Raw genomic sequence first — 16,252 nt, 5'->3', positions numbered from 1 at the left:
TGTGCGTGCGAGCGCGCGGAATAATTATAATAATGGACCGCCCGCTCCGCAGCAGCACATAACAAATTGCGTCAATGGAATGTCGTACCAACACAACACGGGACAACCAAACGCTCAGCCTTACGGCAATCATAACAGTTTCAACCGCCGTAATGGAAAACAGTATAACAAATATCCACACCAGAATAGATACAATCCGATTTATCAAAACACACAGCAACAATACGGTAATTCACCGATAAATCACAACGGTAATTACCAGCACCAGAACAACAAGACGAATAATGGAAATCGTCACAAGGGAAAGAAATGGAACAATTATAACAGACAACAACAGTACAGTCAGCCGAGTCACTTCACTCCCTCTCACCAAATTAATTTTTCACAGCCGAAAAATGCGACATTTTCTCACCAACCCAACCAACAGTTCAGGAACAATAGTCATGACAATTCGTCGCATGCTTTTCCTGACACCGCCGGTCATAATAGCCAAGGAAATCCGACCATTTTCTACACGCAGGCGAACCGAGCACCAAACGCGATGTCAAACAACACGCAATCAAGAGATGCACAAGTCGTATGGGATACGAACGCCAATTTTCGACCTGGTATGTCGCAAAATACTAGTCAAGTAAATATAACTGACATTTCAGCTCCACCCCATCCCAAAATTACAACACCCTGAAGTAACATTAGACGACAAGTTAAGACAAGCTCTCATATCTTTAACCACTCATGCCAACCTAAGAAAAAAGGCGCATGACAAACACATTAGCAAAGTCTTATCGTATAGTATAAATAAACGAGTGCTATTAAAGACCCACTTCAAACCATCTTTGATTCATCATAAGAATTGCAAGTGGCAGCACTTGTATGAAGGACCATATATTATATTAAGAATGCCTCACAATGGTTGCTATCTATTAGCTGACCCTGTATCTAGACGAATAAAAGGATTGTTTCATCACGCAGACTTGAAGAAATACCGCGTCAACCATTGAAAGTATCTGTCAAGTTAAGCTGCTAAAATAAAATATACACACACTATAAGTTGTCAAACTATGTGTGAAGTACCACTGTATGTAAGAGTAATGCACAGGACTAACACCCTGTCGACCTGCCACAACAAGATAAGTAATTTATGTGAGCACCTGAAGTAAAACACATTTATTGTAGGAGAGCAAGATTTGCCTTAGATGTAAGCTAGTTTTAAGTAAATTGAGCCATGAACGGCCACAGCCGAAAGAGCTGACAAATAAATATTATAGTAGGTGTAATCTCCCCACGGAAAATTACCCTCTACCACGCAATAATTAATAATGGTCAACCAAATCATCCACATATATTTACGTTTGAAAAGTATCTGATCAGATTTTCTAGTAATATATGCGCCGACAGCTCGTCGACGCCAAGGTATTTTTCTAGTACGTTTATTCTTTGGAACAACAGAGGTACAGAAATGTATGCTCCATGGTTATTATAGAGAGGGAGAGGAACAGCTTCGGAAGTATCGGTTGTAAGATTGTCGGATTGCTAAAGGAGATTTATTTACTCTTCTTCGCGCTAAAGCGAGCTAGGAAAGTTTGTGCCGCTAGCGTGATAGATAAAGAGAAAGAAAAACCTGTAAAAGAAAATTACATGAGACTTGGAACCAACAGAAAACGGAACATGTACGGAAATGGATTCAATATACAATTTTCCTCAGAAATAAGGTTTGTGACCATTTTATTCTAGAGTGAATGACGAATGAGTTCTCTGTCTGAACCATTGATGATTGTCTGGGCCCTGTAATTAATTGGGAAGTTTCAGCTGTGACGAAGAGAGCCTGCAATCTCTGAGTTTTTTTGAAATCGTCCAAAAAGGCTTCGTCCACATCTGAAATTTTAGATCTGTCGTAAACTGAACGAATTGTTCAAACGATCGATTTTCCCAACTGAATGCAGCGCTTAATAATAATAACAAATGTAAAGATCTTTTCTAGCAAGCCAGCCGCTGAATATTAAGACGAAGGGCTCCACCAGAGATTCTACTAGGCTGATTTCACGTAAATAATATATTTAAGCTGTACACAGATAAAGGACAGAGAGAGAGAGAGAGAGAGAGAGAGAGAGAGAATCCTCCATTAGCATAATTGTTTCTCTGTCTTTTCACGGATCAGCCTAACTAGAAAACACGAAGCCCTGACTTTATTGTACCGATTTATGTGTGAGAGGGAAAGAGCGATAAAGGCGACAGATACACTTCTGTAGAGACAAAACATTACACCAAGTTAGCGGCAAGCTGCATTCACATAGACTTTCATCATTTACAAAAGCAGAGTAGAATTCATTATATAGGGACGTACCAAGTGCCACATGCTACCACTAGTTTTAAGTATAGCAAGGCTCTCTCCTCTTGAATGAAATAAATTAAAATGATCATTCAGACCAGAATGATTGCTCGTAGGTAAAAAAAAAATGATTAAGGTCGCTTACTCTAATGAGGTAAATGTTATGCTATGTATAAGGAGTGTGTGACAACAAATTTTATGAGACCACCTATGAAACGCAGCAGGCAAAAAGCAGCAGCTTAGCATATAAGAAACAAGTAAGTCAATAACGATCCAGGTAGCAGGAAAGAAGTGCGCAACTCAATTATTTTATTATAATACGGGGAAAACCGTATACGCTCATAACAATTTTACGGCACAGTGCAGCTGAAATACTTACAAAGATCATTTATAAATAAACTAATTTAGTACTAGAAATATCTATTTGAGGTCCTCGAGATACGACAATTTTTTTTTTTAGAAAACCAATTTTACGATACATGGAATAGAACATAGTTAACAGACACAGTTCACTGCTAATGCATGGTTTAAGTAATTTTAGATATGCATAGAAAATTGTTTAGAGAGCTGGATCAGACGACACTGAAACTACTGTATCGATTTAATTATACTATTTGTCATGAAAAACTAAGGTGATAATAATTTATGTTAAGCTCATCATATCATACGTCATTAACACTGTGTCTTCAAATCTCTTCACTCCATAAAAGTCTTTTGTGTTTTCCTCTAACCAGTATCCTTACCATCCTACCTTATCCAGTAGAGAAGTGAATTTTACGAGCTGGTTGCATGATTGATACATACAGGCTATACGAATGGATAGTCGTGACGCATTGGTTGTCGACGGGCTATGCTTATTCTCCGCAAATTGCGAGTTCAGTTAAGATTTGTTATGTGCAATTGCACGACAGGGAACACCAAGCTTCCCAATTTCCCTAATGGTAGTTTGATCACGAACTGTTCATCCCGTAAACGAAGCCACATTGACTATGTCTTCAAACTAACGACGTAATAGAGAGAAAATAAAAGAGCTGAACTTGAGAAAAGAGTAACTATTGTAAAAAGAAAAGAATAACAAGATTTCGAACAAAGTGTAAACCTAAAGTGCCTTGGAAGCACAAACTACCAACAAGAGACACGCTTTTCGTCAGGCCTTGTAGTCACAGAGACTAAATATTTCTTTCTAAATAATTTTTAGACATGATATGTATACTAAATGTTAACTGTACTTTGTAGTAATAATGCAGTCAGTAATAAATGGACACGTATATGCTGTTGCGTGTGAACCGACTATAGACAAGTAATTAATGGACACGTATAAAAGTGGTGCGTGTGAACCTTAACATGACGACCAAATAAATGTGAACACGAATTAATAATAACGTGTGAACTGAAAAGGTGGTAACTCCAAGGACACGTGTGAAATACCGTGTGTGAATTAATGTTATAAGTACTTTGAAACACGTATGTAACGCAGCAGCGATGGCGAGGCATTGTAGCATCTGTGACCAGAGAGTATGCGCTTGACCGCGCGAGTGTTGCGAGCGGTTCTCAGTCAGTAGTAGTCTTTGCGAGTTAGTTGTCGCTGTGCAGAGTAGCAGTCAGTCAGTCGTTGCGAGTCTGTAGCTCTGTCTAGTTGAGAGCAGTACTCAGTCTGTAGTCGTCATGCAGAGCGGTCGGTCAGTAGTAGCAGCCCAGTGCGGTTGTGTGATGTAGGCGGTCGGCAACAATGGTCAAGATGAGGAATAAGGTATACTGTTAATTAATATAATCATTAGATAATGAAAAATTTTATTTATTGTAATTATTCTCCAACAAGTCTCCCAATAATAATTTTTTTATTTCAAAAGCATTTTCTCAAAAATTTAATTTTTTATTGAACTCAAGATTTCGTTGCACTTCCCATTTCATTCCACTTCTTTTGAAGAAAAATTCCACTAAAATCACAAAAAAAGAGAATATTATTATTTGCAATGCAGTTCCTCCAAGCGGTGCGCAACAACAAGAGCAGATATGTGACATCCATTTATTCTGAGGTAAGACTTTAATTCTGATTGTTTTACACAGGGCCAAAGACCGATATTTCGGTTTAATTGAATTTTCTTGTCACTGAATGGACTTTAATTTTTTGAAGGATTTATATTTGAGTCAGATTGCGAATTTCACATTTTTGTTGCCATTGTCAGTACATTTCATTGTGGGCAGGTTACGCATAGAGCCATGTCCATCAGCATTTCTAATTAGTATCGTCCTTTTCTTTTAAAATTTTTGTGGGAAGGTTACACTTGGCTCCCATTTCTATTAAGTATTGCTATATTTTCTTTTAAAAAAAATTGCGGTGGGGAGGTTACACTTGGCGACACCCAGTCCAGGATCGTATTTCGTTGAGAGTCTTTTGAGCGACAGTCAGATATCTGCTCTTGTTTGCTTAGATATAATTAGGATTTGGCGCAACGCTTTTAATAATATTGTGACTTTCTCTCTACAGGTCAACGGCAATTTGTTGCTTTGTTGTATTTGTGTGTTGCTTTTGCATTGTGTTGATTTGTTTTGTGAAAAATTTTGACTATTGTAAAAATGCCGCGAAAGACTGTGAATAGTGTATCGCGAAGCATTGTGAATGAAATTACCGACTTAAACAACGTGACCGTTAGTAATTGTGATACGCAACGTAATGATGACAATCCTGCGTTCACTAACAATCAGTGCATTCCAACCACTAATGATGACTTTTATCTTAATGATGAACAAACGAACTCAATTGTCTCGTCTGTTAATTTGACGACAATTGATGACGCGGGACGCTCTATTGTAATGAGCGCTGCCGAGCTTAACACACCCGATTTAGAAAATCCAAGTAATGTACAGACAAATTTGTCTAATGAAAATGAACAGGATACACAAAGTAGGACGGATTTATTTAATTCCGAAATAATGTGTGACAGTGTACATTCGACTGACAAACCTTTTTGTAAATCTCAAAATGACCAAATGGTTACAGAAAGTGAAACAATTCCAGATCCACTATTGAACAGCACAGAGAATAGAAATGCTGACCTTGAGTCGAATCCAATTATGGCTTTGTTGCGACAAATGAGTAAACAACTTAATGAACGGAACAAAAAACTTGACAATTATGCCGAAGATCTCAAACAACTTAGCGAAACAATTAATGAAAGTTTCAAACTGACGAACGAAAAACAAGTCAACCTTAACGAACGGAGCAGACAAGTTAGTGAACAGAATACAGCTATTACCGTGCAATGTCGGGACAATAAAGTACAATTACGTGTAGATACTAAGACTTGTGCTAATAACAGTAATGAAGAAGTTGGCACTGTTGCACAAGAATTAAGTAGCACACGTGTAGACACAACAGAATCACATAAAGACGGGATTAATGCAATCACTGAACAATGCCCTAAAAACGCAGTACAGATTCGCGTCGAAGTTAATTTGGAGTCAGTGGAAGTTTCACACACTGCGAATACGGAAGTCAATTATAAGAGTGAACGACAGAACAACCAAAATGTCGAAAGTGTTACAGTAACAGAGTTGAAAACTATTTCAGTTACCAATACGTCACAGAACCCGCCACATTGCGAACATTTGTCAGACTCGCGCAACGCGTTTAATGTGAGCAATTTACAGCAACCACGCGATTTAAAATCTGAAAAGCTACGCAACTTGAAATCCGAAATGACACAGACGAACAGATTCACATACAAACCTGAACGTGTTCTCAAATTCAGTGACGAGAACGTAGATTTCGAGCAATTTGCATTTGTAAGAAAATGTAAAGAACTTAATAATGACAGCGTACAGGTACACGCTTTGCACTGTATACGACAATTTATCTTTGTACATTCACCGCTATTACCTGTAATGCAAAAACTAGCTTTGAACCAGATGCGACAATTTATTTTTGTATTTTCATCAGCATTGCCTGTAATGAGGAAACTTGAATTAACATGGATACAACTATTTACTTTTGGAATTTTACCGCTATTGCTTGCAACGCAAAAGCTAAAATTGATTTGCAGTGCGTAATAGACCTCAGGGGATTCATTACGCTTTAATGAATATGTGCCGTAGCGAGCATAGGGCCCCGAGCTGTAGTAGTGCTGTTTCATCTTTAGTTTTCTGCACTGCTGCCTTCTCTTCTACTATCCTTTATATCTATCCAAACTGCTCTTTAACTATTGCTCTTTGTAGTATTAAGAAACATGTAATGAATATCCGATGTGACAAACTTTTACCGAATGTGACAATTTTCAGTAGGCACTCCCGTAATGACAACTACCGCCGTAATTTTAATTACAGATAAAATCGTAATCATCAGTATGTGTAAAAGTAAAATTAACAGCAAACGCATTTTTTGGTAACAATAGATGTTTTTCACCACAATAGCATGAAAGTCAACCGCTTAGCATACGTAACCAACAATGCAGTCTACAAGGTCAACCAAACTTTAATGTTTCGCCGCGTGCACGTATAGTCCTAGCTCCAACAAATAGTAACGTACGTCAGCAAGGAAACAACTACGTACAAAGAAGACAGTATTTCAATTCCTATCGTAATGCACCGTATAGGAATGACTATTACGACAGACGTAAAAATAATGAGGACAATTTTCAGCGAACATCTAACAACAGTCGGTCATACCAACAGCAAAATCATACGCAAGAACATATTCTCATGAATGAACCCGACAGTAGGTACCATCCAGAGCGTAACACGCCTGGAAGAAGTAATAGGACAGTTCAAATAGTCGAAATGCAACAGAATCCTCCTAATAATAATAACACGTCAGATAGAATCTGACTAGATAATGTACAGGACGCATCTTCCAATAATACAAGCACTACCTTAGACACGCAAAATGTTGTTCACGAAAATGTAATTACTTTTGACGACATCAGAGACACTCTTTTACAGGAAAGACCAGTTATTCAGAAAACCATTTCACATCCTGTTATCGAAATTAAAATTGGTTCATCAAAATTCTCAGCAGTAATTGATTCCGGCTCACCTATATCAGTAATAAATGAGGAGACTTTTAATGAGTGCAACAAAGAGAATACCTATCCGACATTACCTTTAGGCAAAACAAAAGTGAAGGGAGCAGTATCGAGTAAAGGAGTAGACGTTAAATTACAGACGCATTTATCATTTTGTATTGGAGGTCATACTTTTCACTCTAATTTTTGGATTGTGCCTTTATTGACAACAGACGTTATTTTAGGTACGAATTTTCTGGTACAACACGACGCAGTCATTGATTTTCAGAATTCTTATTTAATGTTAAAGGATGAAAATGTACAATTGGCTTTAGAATTTCAGCACTCTTTATCTACGGAAGAACAAACAATTAACCGCACAGAGGTCATTTCCGCAACACGTAACATAGACTGTAATCCCACATTGTTCACGGACACGTACGTACACAACTATAATACTCCAGACGAAGCTGACTACGACGTAATGCAATTGATTTCTGATAAAGTTAAAGAGAGCAGTGCAACTACAGACGACGAACGAACGCAGTTACACAAAATTCTTTTACAGCAAGCTCCAGTTTTTGACAATGTTCCTGGTACTATGTCCGGATTTATGTATGAATTTCAAGTGAAACAGCACGACACATTTAAAGCAAAGCATTATCCCATTCCATATATCCATAGAGAACAAGTTAAAAAAGAATTGCAGGATATGCTTGATCAGGGAATTATTGAACCAGCAGTTAGTCCGTACATAAACCCGCTACATATTGTTAAGAAAAAAGATGGCTCACTTCGCCTTGTACTTGATTCTCGTCACATTAATGGCATTATTATTAATGAAACAGATCGACCACAGACACTAGAGGAACTTTTACAGAAATTTCATGGTACAGCTATTTATTCTACATTAGATTTGAAATCGGGATTTTGGCAAATTCAACTTCATCCGAACTGCAGAAAATATACAGCTTTTCTCTGTTTCGGCGACTGTTATCAATTTTGCAAACTACCGTTCGGCTTAACTATTTCTTCTGCAGCTTTTATTCGCGGTTTGAACACAATACTTCCGACAGAACTTAAGGACAGAATCACGACGTATGTAGACGACATTCTTATAGCAGAAGCTAACTGGTCTGAACACAATCTGATTCTTGAACAACTGCTGCAAACTTTTCATGCACAAGGACTTAACAGTTAACCTCAGTAAATCGCATTTTGGCAAAACTTCCATAAAATTTCTTGGACACGTAATTTCAGCAGAAGGCATTGCGCCTGATCCAGAAAAACTTCAAGCTCTACGTGACATTACTGTTCCTACGACGAAGAAGCAATTACGCAGTTTTTTAGGCTTAATTAACTTTTTTCGCAAATTTATTCATCATTCTGCTTTAGACACGCCTAGACTATGCCAATTAACAGGTAAAAACAGTATTTGGTCTTGGGATAAGCAAGCACACTCTGAATTCATGAACCTGAAACATGCTTTGTTGAATGCACCACTATTATCGCACCCAGATCTTACTAGAAATTTTTCCATTGCCACTGACAGTTCCAACACCGCTTTAGGCGTACACATTTTCCAGGAAATTGAAGAAGATGGTTCTACTATAATTAAAAACATCGCATTTGCAAGTCGCATTTTGTCACCTGCTGAACGAAATTATTCTGTCACAGAACTTGAAACATTATGCGTTGTATGGGCTTTTACGAGATTTCGGCACTTTCTTTATGGCAGACATACCACCGTTTACACAGACCATAGAGCTATACAATTTTTTGCTTTCAGCTAAATTTACTCACGACAGATTAAGTAGATGGAAACTATATTTACAAGAAGTTAATTTTACGATTGTTCATATTCCCGGCACACAAAATGTTATAGCAGACGCACTATCGCGTTCTCTCAGTAACAATCAGCAAGACGTAGCAACCAACTTCTGCAAAGCAAATTTCAGTGTCATGTACATTCAGCAGGTTGCATTTGAAAATTTTATTTCATCGTCATTACAGGACATAGCACAAGAACAAAACAAAGACAATGTGTGGAAAGAAATTAAACAGCTTTGGCAAGATAAGAATAATGTTACGATTAGGAACCACTACACTGTACGCAATGACATTCTGTTTCGCCGCTCTCATCCTGACAGCAACATTTGGTTATTATGCATTCCTGACGAACTGGTTAACAAACTAATTTGGTACACTCATTTAAGTTACGCACATTACGGAGCACGAAAATGTTTTCTTATACTGAGACAGAACTGTTATTTTACCAACATGGAAAAACGTATACGACGAGTTTTAGCGTCTTGTAAAATTTGCCAGAAAGCTAAATCAGACACCACTTCACATATTCCTCCTTTATATCCCATTATACCTGTGAAATTAAGACACATGGCCGCAGTAGATATTTTTGGTCCGATTCCGAGAACTAACAGAGGTTTTTGCTACATATTTGTCGCTGTTGAACTTACTTCAAAATTTGTTACTTTCACTCCGTTACGCAAAGCTACTGCTAAAACTGTTTCGAAAGCATTTGTAAAACATTTTCTATCTCATGTAGGGCATGTAATGAAAGTAATTTCTGATAATGGATCTCAATTTCGTAGTAGTGTATGGACACGCATGTTACGAGCTAGAAACATTTCTCCGATCTATATATCCAAGTACCACGCTTCTTCGAACCCTTGTGAAAGATTAATGAAGGAAATTGGTAAGCTGTGCAGAATATACTGCCACAAAAGACATATTGATTGGGATACACACATACTCTCATTCCAAGATGTAATTAATTCCATTCCAAATGAATCCACTATGCTATCTCCGACTGTTATACTGAAAAACGTTGAACCACCGAACAAAATTAAAGAATTAATAGAATTCCCCAAAAATCGTCGCCTACGACACCACGAAATAATTGACATTGCGCTGAACAACATCAAACGTGCCGCAGAGCGCCGGAGAAGACAGCAAAAACAGGTTTGTACACGCCGCGACTTTCACGTTGGACAGAAGATATTAGTACGTACACACTATTTATCCAGCAAATTAAAAGGTAAGTGCAGTAAATTTGAACTTCTATACGCAGGTCCGTATCGGATTCGCAGTATCCCTCACCCCAATGTTGTACACGTCGAAACTTTGAGAACCAGAAAATCGAAAGGCAATCACCATATCTCAAACATTAAACCGTTTATTGAGTGAAACCACTGTATGATTCAACACACTATGATGCCATTTACTAATGCAATTAATTCACCTGACTAATTATTGATGATTATCGTTTTTTTTTTCTTGGCAAGTGCCCGGCAAGGTAAGGTTAGCAGGTCGCTCTTCTTGTCGTTACACATCAGACCGTGCATATTTTTCCAGATGAATTTACACATTTACGACTATTTCTGCAATTATATTTATGTGACTACTTATTGATGATTATCGTATTTTTTTTCTTGGCAAGTGCCCGGCAAGGTAAAGTTAGCAGGTCGCTTTTCTTGTCGTTACACATCAGACCGTGCACATTTTCCATTTTTTTGTGTATATGACTGTACTCCAGTTTTGTTTGTATGCACTATGAAATAGTTAAGATATAACACACACCAGTCGACTTTGACATTTTTTTTTTGCCTTATGACATCTCAACATCGTGACTGTTTCACATTTTTTTTGCTACTGCATTGTATTATTCTGTGTACATTTTTTCGCATCCGAACACTGTCAATATCTTGGACATATTACGTTTTCTGTCATGTTATGCTGTATGGTTAATTGTGTCAGCATAAACCAGTCATTATTTAGTGGGTATAGGATTTAAATGCAAGACATTAATCTTTGTTCATCAATTTCAGAAAGGAATGATGATTCTAAGAAATAAATTTAACATAAATGGGAATTTCACCTACGGAATAAACGAAAGGAGATGCAATAACTTTATGAGGAAGAGTAAAGGGATCAGGATTAACAAGCATTAACAAGACTATACTATACTCATCACAGAATAGCAGTCTTAACTAATTTTTTCTTTCAGAATACAAGGTGATTGATGCAGGCTGTCAGAGAGAACTACACATCTTATTTTTAGTGATGAAATATGCTAGAGATAAGGAATAGTTAGGTAATGAGTAATGAAGTGATTTTTTGCAGATGATAGTGAATACTGATGAATAATGATGAAGGAAATGGTATTATGAATAATGAAGTTTTTCTTTACAGGTGATGATAATGGTGAAGTTATGATGATATGGATAATGAAGTTTTTTTTTCTTTATGCCACGTAGTTATTTAAGTATTTGTTGCGGTTTGCTTTGACAGCAGGTGTTACATTGCATAGTAGGATGACGGAAAGTTTTGGAAAGGACAGCTATGGAACACATTTTATACACATTTCACTACTTGTTAATTCGAAGTTCACTACTTTTCAGCATAGTGTGCGTTTCTTCTTTCAGGTCAATAATCCGTTTTTGTATTTTTTCCAGGAGAAGTTTTTCATGACACTTACTAAACCTGTTACTTATTATACCTGTTCTAGTACTTGCATTTTTATATTTTTTACCCATTTGTGTTTATCATTTATAAATGTGATCACATGTACTGCCTTGTTACATAATCTTGCTACAGCTGACTCATGACGAATGACGTTACCTATCCTCATTTGCAGCAATAGGTCAAAAGCAAAAAAGTATTATGCCTCAGCAATTAATTATCGATCCCAACGCAATGCATTGCTACCAAAAAAATGTATTACCAGTCCCACATAATGTCACTAGTTTATGTTAATTCTGAATAATACTGATCAACTCTGAATAGCATGTCACTCGAGTAATGACCTCTTAATGAGACTATATTCAAAATAATGCTTTGTCACTAGCTAATAACTGCCACTGTTTATTGTAATGCCTGTGATTACTAATGATTTGACTGTAATTAACTGATTTTTAATAATGACTTTGTAATGATCTGAATAATACTGAATGATGAACTATGTTTTATTCTATTCAATACTTGATGGCCACTGAGTGCCAATAATTAATGTCACTCCACGAATTGTTATTAATTATGCCATTGATTAGCTCTTGTTTCCAATGTTGATACTTTGTTGTTGGAAATGAATGTGACTGTTTCATAATGCTTTGTAATTAGGAAAAGACTAATGATTCTTAATAGATTGGAATGACACATAATTAATTAACTATGGTACTGTTTAATAATGCTTTGTAATTAATTAAGGCTACAAATGATTAATTAATTAACTGTAATTAGACAAATGATTAATTAACGACAAATGATTAATTAACTGTAATTATACAAATGATTAATTAACTGTAATTAGACAAATGATTAATTAACGACAAATGATTAATTAACTGTAATTATACAAATGATTAATTAACTGTAATTAGACAAATGATTAATTAATGACAAATGATTAATTAACTGTAATTAGGAAAAGGCTAATGATTCTTAATTATACACTGTAACTGGAAAAGAATGCGATTATTTAATAATGCTTTGTAACTAGGAAAAGAAGATTACTGATTCTATGTAAAACAATTAATGAACATTTTTCTGTAATACTACATACTTGGTACAGAAATGTTCAATAACTGGGCTATGAATGCCACAAACTATCAATGAAGACTGTAATTGTCAATATTATGTGACTTGATGTCCTTCACCTCATAAGCTGACTACCCTGAATTACTGCAATGTCCATTTGTCCTGTTTGTCCCAGTGATCATGGAGCACTATATTTGGTTTTGCACTAATTCTACGTTGGTGTGCCTTGTAAGAGTGTGGTGTTGACACGACATGCTGTCCACCACCATGAGCGATGAAGACATTATTATGGTCCCACTGTTTGGTGTACCTAATGTACTGCCAAAATGAAAACATGGAACATTACTACGACAGTTCAGTGTCTTGGCTACACTGATAAATTCTGATGGGAAAAGAACTTCAAGTTGTGTCACTTGGTGTTGTACTACTGTGGAAAGATATGGACTTTCAGAGCAGCTGTGTGCAATCTAAAGTGCTACAACCATGATGCAATCCTTTCCTTTCCTATCCTGATTCTTGTCACATAAAGAAAAAATTTTTTTTGGTAACATCATTTATGTTCATAGGTTATACATTTTTCGATTCGCTAAACTCCAGTGTGAGTACACTTATGTCACTGGTCGACATGATGTTTGCCATTATGTTTATTTGTTGTGAAAATACTAAAGACATTTTTCAGTGCATGTGCACTTTGGACATGAATTTTTTTTTTGCCATTATGTTTATTTGTTGTGAAAATGCTAAAGACATTTTTCAGTGCATGTACACTTGTCAACATAATATTTTTTGCCAGTCTGTTTATTTGTTCTGAATATGCTAAAGAATTTTTTCAGTGCCTGTGCACTTTATCTGTCAAAAAGTTTGTATATACTTTTTTCTGATTTGCTACTATGTTTAGTATTCACATTTTGTCCTTGTCTGATATATTTTGTACTTAGTGCGTGTGCACAACATTTAAATATTCTGTAAGTTGTAGAATTTTGTTAATTAAAGAAAAATTTTGCCGCGCTTGGCAAGTCCAAATGACTCACCATCGCTGCCAAATTTTTGCCCCCCGAGTGGAGGGTTATGAAACACGTATGTAACGCAGCAGCGATGGCGAGGCATTGTAGCATCTGTGACCAGAGAGTATGCGCTTGACCGCGCGAGTGTTGCGAGCGGTTCTCAGTCAGTAGTAGTCTTTGCGAGTTAGTTGTCGCTATGCAGAGTAGCAGTCAGTCAGTCGTTGCGAGTCTGTAGCTCTGTCTAGTTGAGAGCAGTACTCAGTCTGTAGTCGTCATGCAGAGCGGTCGGTCAGTAGTAGCAGCCCAGTGCGGTTGTGTGATGTAGGCGGTCGGCAACAATGGTCAAGATGAGGAATAAGGTATACTGTTAATTAATATAATCATTAGATAATGAAAAATTTTATTTATTGTAATTATTCTCCAACAAGTCTCCCAATAATAATTTTTTTATTTCAAAAGCATTTTCTCAAAAATTTAATTTTTTATTGAACTCAAGATTTCGTTGCACTTCCCATTTCATTCCACTTCTTTTGAAGAAAAATTCCACTAAAATCACAAAAAAAGAGAATATTATTATTTGCAATGCAGTTCCTCCAAGCGGTGCGCAACAACAAGAGCAGATATGTGACATCCATTTATTCTGAGGTAAGACTTTAATTCTGATTGTTTTACACAGGGCCAAAGACCGATATTTCGGTTTAATTGAATTTTCTTGTCACTGAATGGACTTTAATTTTTTGAAGGATTTATATTTGAGTCAGATTGCGAATTTCACATTTTTGTTGCCATTGTCAGTACATTTCATTGTGGGCAGGTTACGCATAGAGCCATGTCCATCAGCATTTCTAATTAGTATCGTCCTTTTCTTTTAAAATTTTTGTGGGAAGGTTACACTTGGCTCCCATTTCTATTAAGTATTGCTATATTTTCTTTTAAAAAAATTGCGGTGGGGAGGTTACAACTTGTACCACGAAACCACGATGTAGAAAGCCGAAGAGTGAAAGTGAAAGTGAATAAGTGTTGTACTTACCACAAACGGTACTGTACTCCTTTCCACGGACACATTCTTCGAAACAGCTGGCTGCTTCCGTAATCCAGAGTCGACGAAAAACTGTGTAAAAACTCACACCACGGCTAGTAGACACCAAACGCTCTGCTTCTCGCAGAATACTGCTGCTAGCGTTGTGGAACTGTCAAGTTATTATCTCGTGATTGTGACCAACGGACGTAACACTGTGTACGCTGAGCGCTCAAGAATCAATTTTTCTTTGCACAACGAGCGCGGATGCCAAATGTGTTTGAAATGCATTCAAAATAAAAGACGATAAAGCAATGAATTAAGCACTCATGTACCTTGTGAAATTATAAAGACACTAATCGGAAGAGTCTTAAGCTCAATTTTGACAATTACTACCGAATTTTCTGACCAGGCCGAGTAATGACGAAAACGTGTCGATCCAAATAAAACCAGAAAAATATATAAATATGAGAACTAAGCATTCCTAAGAGAATGAGACCTTATGTACATAAACAATTGTTATCCTTACCTAATCCAGTTTTCTTTTAGACTAAGTTATTAGTAAGTAAGCACATTCTAATACAGATTTTTTTCTGTATTTTTCATGTACGAAAACATAAATGTAAGCACGGACATGTGTCAAGTGAAATAGAGACCGCCACCATACGCTTCAACATGTTGCAGAACCAATCTTCCAGTTCCTGACCCACGACGTATTTCCAACGCAACACCACACCCCGACAACTACTCCAACTTCCACAGTGAAAGTGATGCCCTACTTTTACTCCACTGTGAAAGTGTAATCAATTTCAAGTGCAGTACTATCATTTATACTCGAAGTTCTACCATTCCCAGTGCAACTCATACCTACCCAAATGTAGTGAGACATTTTTTTTGTAGGTCATGAAAGCCACAAATGAGTAAAGTGCTACGTATTTACTGCAAGAAATCTTCGACGAAACAACGACAAAAATATTCCTGTAATACGTCATTGTAAAACAAGAATGTCAATTTTTTGTAACATATTTTTTCCACGAGTGCACACAGCACCCAGACTTCCTGCGAAGTCAACTAATTTATTTCTTTGTTATTTTTTAATATTTATTATGCCATGTATAATGTATCTATGTATGTGTATCTTTATCTTAATTTCATTATCTTTTACCCAGAAATGAACATTTGCTATCCTTGTACAATACATTAGAAAGAGCACAGTTCAATTGCCATGTAGTTACCCTATGGACAAATTACTATCACTTTCATTCGTACGAATATACTTACCTGATACTCTGTATGTTAAACACTTTGCCTGATGTAGTGTGTAAAATCTATTGTAAAGATTTTT

This window comes from Schistocerca serialis, chromosome 5 (genome assembly GCF_023864345.2).
Source record: "Schistocerca serialis cubense isolate TAMUIC-IGC-003099 chromosome 5, iqSchSeri2.2, whole genome shotgun sequence".
Classification (NCBI taxonomy): domain Eukaryota; kingdom Metazoa; phylum Arthropoda; class Insecta; order Orthoptera; family Acrididae; genus Schistocerca; species Schistocerca serialis.
This window is presented reverse-complemented; position numbering follows the sequence as displayed.